A 13,585-nucleotide genomic window follows, 5' to 3' on the forward strand; every position below is an offset into this window, starting at 1 on the left:
CTTGTCGTTTAGTGTTAAAGGATTTATTTAAAAAAAAATAGTGTTTTCATGCACCGTCTCTTTAAAAAAGTCGGCCGGCAATTCAGCATCGGTACTCGACAATTTAGAACAGAAAGAATAGAGCATCACAGATAGATTAGATAGATAGAAACATGTCAGTCACATATATAATAAGTACAGTGATAGTGTTGATTACTGTACTTGTCATTTAGTGTTAAAATAAAGGATTTATTAAAAAAAAAATTGGCGTGGGGTTCCCCGTAATTTTAGTCTCTAGCGGAGGTTAAGTAGACGGCTGGGGCAGATGTTTGAAACCTGGGAAGGGGGTAATACCCACAGAGCTTCCCAGGCTACTAATATCAGCCCCCAGCTGAATACCTAGCCTTTACTAGCTATTAAAATAGGGGACCCCAAAAAAAAATCATGTGGGGTTCCCCCTATTTTAAAAGCTAGCAAAGGCTAGGCAGACAGATGGGGGCTGATATTAATAGCCCAGGAAGGGTGCCATGAATATTGGCCCCCTCCCAGGCTAGAAACACCAGCCGTCAGCCGCCCCTAAAATGGCGCATCCATAGGATGCGCCAATTCTGGCACTTAGCCTCGCTCTTCCCATTGCCCTTTAGCGGTGGCAGTGGGGTAATAGGGCTGGGGTTGATGTCAGCTTATAATGCCAGCTTATAATGCCAGCTGACATCAAGCCCAGGTTAGTAATGGAGAGGCGTCTATAAGACACCCCCATTAATAACCCCATAGTCAAAGTTAAAAAAAAACACAAACACCGAGAATAAAGTCCTTTAATTGAAATAAACACACAATTCTTTAATGTCCTAAATTAAATCATACTTACCGTCACGCCCATTCCAGCTGAAGCCAACGATCTCCTGCAATAAAAGTAAAATAATAAACCAATCTCATCCTTACCGTTCCATGGTTCCCAGGACGGCTCCACTCTGCTACATTCACATGACAGGCTGGATCGCAGCAGAAAACTGCCATCCAGCTTGCCATGCCGCAGACACTGAGAAGCTCCTCAGTGTCTCGCTGTGACGGCATCTAGATGAGCCGAGTTCATGACCAATGAACTCAGCTCACCTCATGCACGTCACTGACAGCGTGGGAGAATTCTCCTGTGCATGCGGTGAGCGTGAGAGAATTCTCCTGCGCTCACGGCAAGCGCAGGAGAATTCTCCCATGCTGTCAGTGACGTGCATGAGGTCAGCTGAGTTTCGGCTGCGATCCAGCCTGTCATGTGAATGCAGCAGAGCTGGAGCCATCCTGGGAACCATGGAAAGGTAAGGATGAGGTTGGTTTATTATTTTACTTTTATTGCAGAAGACATTGGCTTCAGCTGGAATGGGCGCGATGGTAAGTATGGTTTAATTTAGAACATTATAGAATTGTGTGTTTATTTCAATTAAAGGACTTTGTTCAAACTGTTACGCTCGCACCCGGACTGACTGGCGTGAGCGTGATTAGTGATCCCACTGTACCATGAACCGAGGAGTGCTTGGAGGGGCGTAACTAAGTATCAACCCGATCCGACCAAGGTCACACGGCGGCTCATTTGACTCCGTGAACCAGGGAGGAACCGAGCAGAGGGACCAGGTGCTACTCCAGGTCAGACCCCGATCACAGCTGTTGACCCACACCGGGGAATGCAGGAACAGGCAGGTTAGCTTTTATGCAGACAGGTGGACACTGGCAGGCATGGCTGGTTTGAAGGTTGGTGGGTACTAGCAGGCTCGGCTGGTATGAAGGCAGGCGGGTGTTGACAGGCACGGCTGGAATGCAGACAGGCAGATACTGGCAGGTATGAACGCAGGCTGGATAGGGACCAGTACAGACTGGGATACAGGAACAGAGCCGCAGGTGCGGTGGACTAGCAGATTAAAAACCGCAGGAGCGGTGAACAAGCAGAGCGGAGCAAAACCGCAGGTGCGGTGAACAAGCAGAGCGCAGCAAAAGCGCAGGTGCGGTGAACAAGCAGAGCAGAGCAAAACCGCAGGTGCGGTGAACAAGCAGAGCAGAGCAAAACCGCAGGTGCGTTGAACAAGCAGAGCGGAGCAAAACCGCAGGTGCGGTGAACAAGCAAAGCAGAGCGGAAGCGCAGTTGTGGTAAACAAGTGGAGTAGTGCGGAACCACCGGAGCGGTGAACAAGCAGAGCAGAGCGGAACCGCAAGTGCGGTAAACAAGCAGAGCGGAACCGCAGGTGCGGTAAACAAGCAAAGCAGTGATGAACTGCCGGAGCGGTGAACAAGCAGAGCAGAGCGGAAACACAGGTGCGGTAAACAAGCAGAGCAGAGCGGAACCGCAGGTGTGGTAAGCAAGCAGAGCAGAGTGGAACCGCCGGTGTGGTAAACAAGCGGAGCAAAGCGGAACCGCCGGAGCGGTGAACAAGCGGAGCATAGCAAAACCGCAGGGGCGGCAAACAAGCAGAGCAGAATTGCAGGTGCGGTAAACAAGCGGAGCAGAGCGGAACCGCAGGTGCGGTAAACAAGCGGAGCAGAGCGGAACCGCCGCAGCGGTGAACAAGCAGAGCAGAACAGAGCAGAAGGTGAAGGCAGACAGGACAGGGCTCTGTTTACATGGAGCAGACTGGAAGATACAGGAAGATAGCTAGAACACAGGAGGTAAATATGGAGGCAGGGAAACAGAATGAGCAGAACCAGATACACACAAGGTACTTACAATGAAGTAGCGAGTGGACACAAAACTCACAAACAGAAGTACAGAGACGAGTTGAAGTTAGGTGCAGGTTCAGACACTGCAGGAAAAGGGAAGGTACAAACATAGAAACAAACAAGAAACGGGCTAGGACACTCTTCAGACAGGAACTGAAACAGAAACAAGATACAGAAACGAGCCTGGGACCTCAGCCCCCAGGGTGGCGGAAACAGACAGGTTACAGGCCTGGGTATACATCCCCCAGGGTGGCAGAACAGACAGGTAACAGGCCTGGGCATACAGCCCCCAGGGTGGCGGAACAGACTAGATACAGGACAGGACCTGGCAATTCAGTTGCAAAGGACAAACTGAGAGAAAGTGTTGCTCAGGCACCTCCTACTGGGTGGAGGGGGTTTAAGTATCCAGTGAATCACAGCAATAGGCTGGGGACGCATTAGGACTGTGCACACAGTAGCTATGAGAAACAGGCAGAAAGCCACGCCGACGCCCTAAGCAATCAGAGAAGAGACATGGACACAGCAGGTACAGGAGCAAAGTGTGCAGCCTGGACTGACAGGTAAGATTGCGGTCTTGCATGGTGGAAGGTGGTGCACTATGCAAGCACGCCGCCAGGGATGTTACAGATTTTATTCTGTTTGTTGTGTTTTCTTTTAATACTTTACTAGAAATTCATGGCGGTCATGTCTAATATTGGCGTGACCCCATGAATTTCGGGCTTAGGGTCAGCTGATAATACCAAGCAGGCCCTAACCGCTTTATTACCCAGTGAACCACTGCACCAGGGCCCTGGATGAGTTGGGTACAGCGCCAGAAGATGGAACTTCTATGAACGCGCCATTTTCTGGGGTGGCTGCAGACTGCAATTTGCAGCGGGGGATGGCCCAGAAAGCTTGGGCCTCCCTGCGCTGCAGATTCCAGCCCCCAGCAGCCTCGTTGTACCTGGCTGCACACAAAAATAGGGCGAAGCCCCAAGTATTTTTTTTTTAAATTGTTTCATGAAATTCATGAAATAATTTAAAAAAAAAAATGTGGGGCTTCGCCCTATTTTTGTGTCCGGCCAGGTACAGCTAATATTAGACATGACCGCCATGAATTTCTAGTAAAGTATTTAAAAAAAACACAACACCCAGAATAAAGTCCTTTAATTGAAGTAAACACACAATTCTTTAATGTTCTAAATTAAACCATACTTAGAATCACGCCCATTCCAGCTGAAGCCAATGTCTTCTGCAATGAAAGTAAAATAATAAACCAACCTCAACCTTACCTTTCCATGGTTCCCAGGACAGCTTCACCTCAGCTACATTCACATAACAGGCTGGATGGCAGAAGAAAGCTGCCATCCAGCTTGCCATGCCGCAGACACTGAGAAGCGCAGGCATACTTGTGCTCCTCAGTGTCTCGCTGTGACGGCATCCAGATGAGCCGAGTTCATGTCCAATGAACACAGCTCACCTCATGCACGTTACTGACAGCGTGGGAAAATTCTCCTGCGCTTGCGGTGAGCGTGAGAGAATTCTCCTGCGCTCACGGCAAACGCAGGAGAATTTTCCCACACTGTCAGTGACGTGCATGAGGTGAGCTAGAGTTCATTGGACATGAACTCAGCTCACCTCATGCACGTCACTGACAGCGTGGGAAAATTCTCCAGCACAGGAGAATTCTCTCACACTCACCGCATGCGCAGGAGAATTCTATCACGCTGTCAGTGACGTGCATGAGGTGAGCTGAGTTCATTGGACATGAACTCGGCTCATCTGGATGCCGTCACAGCGAGACACTGAGGAGCGCAAGCATGCCTGTGCTTCTCAGTGTCTGCGGCATGGCAAGCTGGATGGCAGCTTTTTGCTGCGATCCAGCCTGTCATGTGAATGTAGCAGAGCTGGAGCCGTCCAGGGAATCATGGAAAGGTAAGGATGTGTTGGTTTATTATTTTACTTTTATTGCAGGAGATCGTTGGCTTCAGCTGGAATGGGTGTGACGGTAAGTATGGTTTAATATAGAACATTTAAGTATTGTGTGTTTATTTCAATTAAATGACTTTATTCTGGGTGTTTGTGCTTTTTTTACTTTGACTATGGGGTTAGTAATGGGGGTGTCTTATAGATGCCTCTCCATTACTAACCTGGGCTTGACGTCAGCTGGCATTATAAGCTGACATCAACCCCAGCCCTATTACCCCACTGCCACCGCTACAGGGCAGTGGGAAGAGCGAGACTAAGTGCCAGAATTGGCGCATCCTATGGATGCGCCATTTCTGGGGCGGCTGACGGCTGGTGTTTCTAGCCTGGGAGGGGGCCAATATTCATGGCACCCTTCCTGGGCTATTAGTATCAGCCCCCAGCTGTCTGCCTAGCCTTTGCTAGCTATTAAAATAAAGGGGGACCCCACATCATTTTCTTTTGGGGTCCAACATTTTTATAGCTAGTAAAGGCTAGGTATTCAGCTGGGGGCTGATATTAGTAGCCTGGGAAGCTCCGTGGGTATTACCCCTTCCAAGACTTCAAACATCTGCCCCAGCCGTCTGCTTAACCTCTGCTAGAGACTAAAATTACGGGGAACCCCATGCCAATTTTTTTTTAATAAATTCTTTGTTTTAACACTAAATGACAAGTACAGTAATCAACACTATCACTGTACTTATTATATATGTAGCACACACAATTCATGGAGAATGTAGTAATTTTTTACCCCATAGGGGAATCATCTGTATCATAACAATTAATTACTTTCATATCCGAAACTACCAAAATATGGAGGACTTATAGTAGGCTAAATCGTAAAAAGGAGACAATGTGAACTGAGGTCTAAGATGGCAGACATACAAGAAACAGAGGCATGTTCACACTAGCAAAAAAGAAGCAAGACAAAAATATATCTCATACCCTACCATAATGATATATAAATGTAAAGCTAAATTGCATAATAAATATAGGGTACTTAGTGAACTATTTTTGATCAAAAAAAGTATACAAGCCGTCCCACCAGCGGCAAGGTGACCCTAAATTGGGACGGTACCTATACTGCCTATATTAAAAACCTTACTGTATATCAAAGTTGAAGTAATGCATATAAAAGGGTAGACAAATAGGACCGGGTCCCAACTCCAGACCACCTAGGCCCGTGGTAAGCTACATATATACCAATCAGCTCAACAAAGGGCATGCCACACCCTTAAATTGCACAGAATGCAAACAAGTCAAAAAACCAGACAATGTGAACTGAGGTCTAAGATGGCAGACATACAAGAAACAGAGGCATGTTCACACTAGCAAAAAAGAAGCAAGACAAAAATATATCTCATACCCTACCATAATGATATATAAATGTAAAGCAAAATTGCATAATAAATATAGGGTACTTAGTGAACTATTTTTGATCAAAAAAAGTATACAAGCCGTCCCACCAGCGGCAAGGTGACCCTAAATTGGGACGGTACCTATACTGCCTATATTAAAAACCTTACTGTATATCAAAGTTGAAGTAATGCATATAAAAGGGTAGACAAATAGGACCGGGTCCCAACTCCAGACCACCTAGGCCCGTGGTAAGCTACATATATACCAATCAGCTCAACAAAGGGCATGCCACACCCTTAAATTGCACAGAATGCAAACAAGTCAAAAAACCAGACAATGTGAACTGAGGTCTAAGATGGCAGACATACAAGAAACAGAGGCATGTTCACACTAGCAAAAAAGAAGCAAGACAAAAATATATCTCATACCCTACCATAATGATATATAAATGTAAAGCAAAATTGCATAATAAATATAGGGTACTTAGTGAACTATTTTTGATCAAAAAAAGTATACAAGCCGTCCCACCAGCGGCAAGGTGACCCTAAATTGGGACGGTACCTATACTGCCTATATTAAAAACCTTACTGTATATCAAAGTTGAAGTAATGCATATAAAAGGGTAGACAAATAGGACCGGGTCCCAACTCCAGACCACCTAGGCCCGTGGTAAGCTACATATATACCAATCAGCTCAACAAAGGGCATGCCACACCCTTAAATTGCACAGAATGCAAACAAGTCAAAAAACCAGACAATGTGAACTGAGGTCTAAGATGGCAGACATACAAGAAACAGAGGCATGTTCACACTAGCAAAAAAGAAGCAAGACAAAAATATATCTCATACCCTACCAGAATGATATATAAATGTAAAGCAAAATTGCATAATAAATATAGGGTACTTAGTGAACTATTTTTGATCAAAAAAAGTATACAAGCCGTCCCACCAGCGGCAAGGTGACCCTAAATTGGGACGGTACCTATACTGCCTATATTAAAAACCTTACTGTATATCAAAGTTGAAGTAATGCATATAAAAGGGTAGACAAATAGGACCGGGTCCCAACTCCAGACCACCTAGGCCCGTGGTAAGCTACATATATACCAATCAGCTCAACAAAGGGCATGCCACACCCTTAAATTGCACAGAATGCAAACAAGTCAAAAAACCAGACAATGTGAACTGAGGTCTAAGATGGCAGACATACAAGAAACAGAGGCATGTTCACACTAGCAAAAAAGAAGCAAGACAAAAATATATCTCATACCCTACCATAATGATATATAAATGTAAAGCAAAATTGCATAATAAATATAGGGTACTTAGTGAACTATTTTTGATAAAAAAAAAAGTAAATCATAAAAAGGACATAGATCAGTAGCAGACGAAAAAAATATCAAAAAGCCATAAATATAGAAGTAGAAATCTATCAAAGTTTATTGACAAGTAATAGCATAAGGGGGTAAAATACAGGTACAGTAGAAGTGAACCTTAATCCACGTGCTGCATATAAAAATATATAATAGCAAATTTGCAAGGTAAATTATCGCCAAAAAAGGCCCCATATATCAATTGTAATCAATAAATATATATCAAGTATCATAATGTGCCCTTAGACGTTAGACATAATAGTAATACTCATGTACTGACACATATAGAGCCACTAGAGGTCCTCACTATACATACCAGTGGATCAATCGCAGGAGAAGCCTATGGGCAAGCAGTCAGGGCACAGGGGCAGTAGTAGAAAGGCTACACACGTGGAGCGAGAGCCCTGACGCGCGTTTCGGATGTCCCTTCGTCCCTTGCTCTATTCTCTCTGTTCTAAATTGTCAGGTACTGGTGTATGCATCTGCTGAATTGCCGGCTTTTCATGTTTCACTGTGAGCACTGTTCCCATCGATTTGAGCAACCACTGTAATGCCACAACCACCATGGCTGTGACATTACAGTGAGTGGCAGACAATCCCTGCATGATGTGAAAAAATCCAGTTACGCTTTTGGTGCACGAACAGTTATCGAACATAACCTCAAACAGCCAAATTTTTTGCAAATCGTTCGCGTTCGTCGAACGACTCGAACACCGCCCAAACAGCTTGAATTTGAGATTGGCGAACAGTTCTAGTCGAACACCGCTCATCTCTACTGGAAAGCAATACAATAATGGTTATCTGCAGTCAACAGTAAAGCATGGTATATGTTTTTTACAAGTTTGGGGCGGCTTTTCAGCCAATGGATGTAGATATTTGTTCAGGATATAACTATCTATCTATCTATTGTACAGGTGCATCTCACTAAATTAGAATATTATCAAAAAGTTAATTTATTTCAGTTCTTCAATACAAAAAGTGAAACTCATATATTATATAGAGTCATTGCAAACAGTGATCTATTTCAAGTGTTTATTTCTATTAATGTTGATGATTATGGCTTACAGCCAATGAAAACACTAAAGTCATTATCTCAGTAAATTAGAATATTTTATAACAACAGCTTGAAAAATGTTTTTAAAATCCAAAATGTTGGCCTACTGAAATGTATGTTCAGTAAATGCACTCAATACTTCGTCAGGGCTCCTTTTGCATCAATTACTGCATCAATGTAGCGTGGCATGGAGGCGATCAGCCTGTGGCACTTCTGAGGTGTTATGGAAGCCCAGGTTGCTTTGATAGCAGTCTTCAGCTCGTCTGCATTGTTGGGTCTGGTGTCTCTCATCTTCCTCTTGACAATACCCCATAGATTCTCTATGGGGTTAAGGTCAGGCGAGTTTGCTGGCTAATGAAGCACAGTGATACTGTCATTTTTAAACCAGGTATTGGTACTTTTGGCAGTGTGGACAGGTGCTAAGTCCTGCTGGAGAATGAAATTTCCATCTCCAAAAAGCTTGTCGGCAGAGGGAAGCATGAAGTGCTCTGAAATTTCCTGGTAGACGGCAGCGCTGACTTTGGTCTTGATAAAACACAGTGGACATACACCAGCAGATGACATGGCTCCTCAAACCATCTATCTATCTATCTATCTATCTATCTATCTATCTATCTATCTATCTATCTATCTATTTATCTATCTATCTATCTTCAGTAAAAGATAATGAAGTTGCACCAGTCTTCTAAACCGTGGGTATGGTACTCCAAATCCCCTGGCAAATGGATAATGATAATATATAGTAGAAAAACAGGTAGCACTCCAAACATAGCAACAAATGTGAGAAAAAAGTTTATTTCATGCCATTGGTACATAACGTTTCTCAGTTGAGAAATGCTCACACCCTGAGCCGTAACATTGTGTACTGTTGACATGGAATCAATTTTTTTCATATTTGTTGCTATATTTGTAGTGTGATCTCTTTTTTCCTATCTGTCAATATCAATATATATATATAGATTAATATAACCACACCACTGTGTTTACTCAGAACACTGAAACTACAAAATATTTATTCCCTTAAGACCATGCCAGTGGCGTAATATACTTAGTCAATAACGTATTTTTATTTATTGTAGCAGCAATAAAGCAACTGCATGATCAAGTCCCATAGTGTGATTTAATAAAAGTGTAATAAAAATGTTAAACATTTTATGAAATAAGAAACATGCAACTATTTTATATCTTTTACAATTACTTTATTATGTAAAAAGTATTAAAAAAATTCACATAATTTTTATTGCTGCAATTTTAAAGGGGATATGTCACTAGCTTTTTGCTATGTAATCTGAGAGAAGCATGATGTAGGGATAGAAACCTTGATTTCAGCTTTCTATCACTTACTTGGCAGCTTGGTGAAGTTTTGATTTTTTCTCCGCTGCAGGTCTAGCAGTTCTCTGAATGCTGAATTCTGTATACCCCCACCCACACAACTGATTGGTAGATTTCTGTGTACAATTTCCATAGGCAGAAAGGTGCTAATCAGTGGTGAGGAATGGTTGCAAAAAGCAGGAGGATCACAGGGCACTTGACAACTAGTCCTCTAGTGATAATCCCCTGCTGATAAAAAACTTTTTATTGAAACCCCAAAAAGCAGCCCAGTAAGTGACACATCACTAGAATCAGGGTCTCTTCCCCTACATCATATTGTTCTCAGATTATATAGCAAAAACCTGCTGACAGATATCCTTTAACCGTCCATACAAGAAAACTAACATTTAATTTAACCCACACATGCCCCCAGAAAAAAATGAAAATGTCAAAACTATTTTTTTCTTTATCCCGCCTCCCTAAAAAACGTATATTCACTTCTTCAATAGCCGTTATATTGCTACATCGATTGCAAAAAAAATAAAGAGACATAAAAAACAGTTTAAAATACTATTACAGCCACTGACACCAGCATAATCCATGCATGCTCTGCTAAGTTTGCCTGTGTGTTGAAATGTTGTGATGATAGATTTTGGCTTAACTATTGTTTGTCCAACAGTTATCTGCAGTGCATGGGCACATGACCGACTCTATAATATGGGATATGAGTGCGGTAACCTCAAGTGATGTACAGAAGTGGGGGGGAGTTTGAGCTCCTAGTGGGCTATAACCTGTGTCATGGAGACCAAGCTTTCTGTCACAATGAGTTTCCCCCTCTCCCCAATTACACACACACAAAGTCCCCCAATTTATATTAAAAAATTAATAAGAAAATATATATAATAGTGACTAGATTGTTGCCTAGTCCGGAGCATATCAGATAGTTTGTGATGGGCTCCTGGACACATGGCTGATGATGAATCCCAAATCTGTGCACCTCAGACAGGATAATATGGAGAATGATGTTTTGCACAGTAGCTGCCCCTTTAAGCGCAGTACGATGGTGGTGATGGTGGTTGTTTGTGCAGCTAATCCCCAATCAAGAAGAAGCAGCATTAACTTGAAAAAGAACAGTCTCTTTACTAATGATAATGTGGTAAATAATTATATACAAACAGTATGTAATTGATGATCAAGTTTACATTCACAGCAGAAATTGACCCAAAACGGCAGACAGGCAGATACTTGTCTTATCAAATCAGTTCACTGGTTCTCAGGCTGTTATGCTGGTAATCCTCATTCGGCACTCCTTCCTTAGGGTTGAGCTGTGCTTTTCTTCTGAGGTGACTTTTCTCCTGGAAGTGCAATAGAAATGCTTAGAATATAAAGGTTGTCAGCTCTCCTTTTTATTGGTACCTTCTCAATAGGATGAAGATCAATAGGAGAGCAAGGTCCCTTTCTCTACTGGCTCCTCTCCCTCTCCTCGTGACTGAACTATTTCAACGCCCTCACAGGAGTTAACTCCTCCCACTCCCATGTGACTCTTACAGCTGCAGTCATTGGTTAACTGCCAGAGGGACATGTTCCAGCTCTTTCCAGAAGCATCTGCATACAAAGGAGAGCTGAGTCTCCTAAACAAGTCCCGTAGAGGAAAGATTATCCCTTTGAGTGCTGTCTGTCAGCAAGTCTCACAATATGTTACAGCATATAGTTTACACAGAAATCACAGCATTTGCATGGAACACAGTATACATCTGGTATCCCATCGAGATGCCTACTTTGTTGGATACCACGTGAGTATTAAATATATAAGGTCTATGTGGGCCAAGAAGATGAGGAATGAAATGCTGCATCAGATGACATGGCCTTCACAATCACCTGACCTCAACCAAATTGAGATGTTTGGGATGAATTGGATTGCAGAGTGACGGCAAAACAGCCATTCAGATGTCCTTCAAGACTGTTGCGAACTCATTCCAGGTGACGACTTCCTGATGAAGCTGATTGAGAGAATGCCAAGGTCGTGTAAATCTATCATCAAATTAAAAGGGGGTACTTTGAAGAATATAAGGTTTAACATAAATTTTGGTTTGTTTCAAGTAGTGATGAAGCGAGTAAATTCAAGTTAAACCTTGAATGCATAAGAAACAGGCATTCCTCACATGTATTAAAGCTGTCAAACAGTCGCAAATCATGAGCACGGAGTGACTAAAACATAACACCCGAGCATGCTGAAGATACTCGGAAAACACCCGAGCATGCTCGTAAATCTAGAGTAACGAGCATGCTCACTCATCACTATTTCCTACGTGTTTCTCTACTCTTTGTTTCCATGTGTTACTTTGTGATTTTGCTGTCTTTGGTCTAAATCTACAATGTGCCCATTCCAATAAGAACAAGGAAAACCATTTCATGTACAGGTGTAGTTAAACTTTTGACCAGTAAAGTATGGTAAATGAAAAAGTGGCATTTACAATGAATAGAGTAGTGTAAGAAAAAAAAACATACCACTGCTAAGAATGTGGGAGCCGATAGCAGCAACACAGGCACCACCACTGGCACCAGTATTCCGGGCAGTAGTAATACCAAAAGCAAATAATATTTATTTAATATCAGACCTTATTTGCTATACTCTTTTAATGTTCATATGAATTTCTGTTTCCCATTCTGGTTCTGACACACCTGAAAATTGAGAAGTTTACCAGAATTGCTTTTACACACCTGTACAGCATAATTCCAGGCTATATCATTTAGAGTTATTGTAGCTACAGTAGCAGAGATAGAAGAGAGGGAACCATAGAAAAGGTAAAACTGGACCCTTACTAGACACCTGGGTTTTGCTACTAAGTGCAGATAGATTGGGCACTGTGATAACAATGCAATTCTTCTGTAGAGGGTGTAGGGATTCACTCGTTTTCAGGCAGCTGAGTAACATTCACTCAGACACAAAGCTCAAACAGGAAGGTTTATTCAAAAGTCCATAACCATAACACTTCCAAAATGAAAAATAAACAGCTGTTCTTCATACACAAAACAATAAAAGGAAAACAAACATGTTTAAATGTCCAGCAGTCTCCTTACTCCTGTCAAGGAGACCAGGTCCAAGAGGTTTTTCACTTCTAAGGGCTCGCTCACAAGAGTGTTTAAATCGGACGAATGCAATGTGAGAAAACATTGCAATGCACTCGGACCAATGTCAATGTTAATCAATGAGGCAGTGCTCATATGCAAGTTTTTTCTCAGCTCGAATCGAACAGAGGAAAAACTTGCAGCATTCTGCGAGTAGATGTGAGAATCATTTCACACTCGCCATTGCAAGTCAATGGGTGCCAGAGAAAATCGGGCAGCACACGGACCATGCGTGTGCCGCCCGATTTTTACACACACATCTCAAAGGAAACCTGAGATTTCATTAGTCAAGAACAGTAAATTCACAGCCTGAAACATCAGAATAGGATAGATACAATAGATAGAATTTGACTAGATAGAATAGATATATAGAATAGATAGGATAGATGCGCTGTAGATATTTAATGTCACAAGTCCCCTACATATAATAAAATAGCATCCTTTAGTGCCTTTCATGTGTCACTAAAGGGTGTTTAGTCTTACTTAAACCATTAAATAAAAAAATTATTTAAAAAAAAATTCCGTGGGGTCCCCCCTATTTTTGATAACTAGCCAAGGTAAAGCAGGCAGCAGAAGGCTTATATTATCAGGCTGGGAAGGTCCTTAGTTATTGGGCCCTTCCCAGCCTAAAAATAGAAGAACGAAGCCTCCCCAAAATTGGCGCATCACGTCTTCCCGATTGCCCTGGTGGTGGGTAATGGTACAGTATATGGGGTTGATGACATTACATTTA

This window comes from Phyllobates terribilis, unplaced genomic scaffold (assembly GCF_046119375.1).
Source record: "Phyllobates terribilis strain yellow unplaced genomic scaffold, ASM4611937v1 Scaffold_3__8_contigs__length_932513732, whole genome shotgun sequence".
NCBI classification, from domain to species: domain Eukaryota; kingdom Metazoa; phylum Chordata; class Amphibia; order Anura; family Dendrobatidae; genus Phyllobates; species Phyllobates terribilis.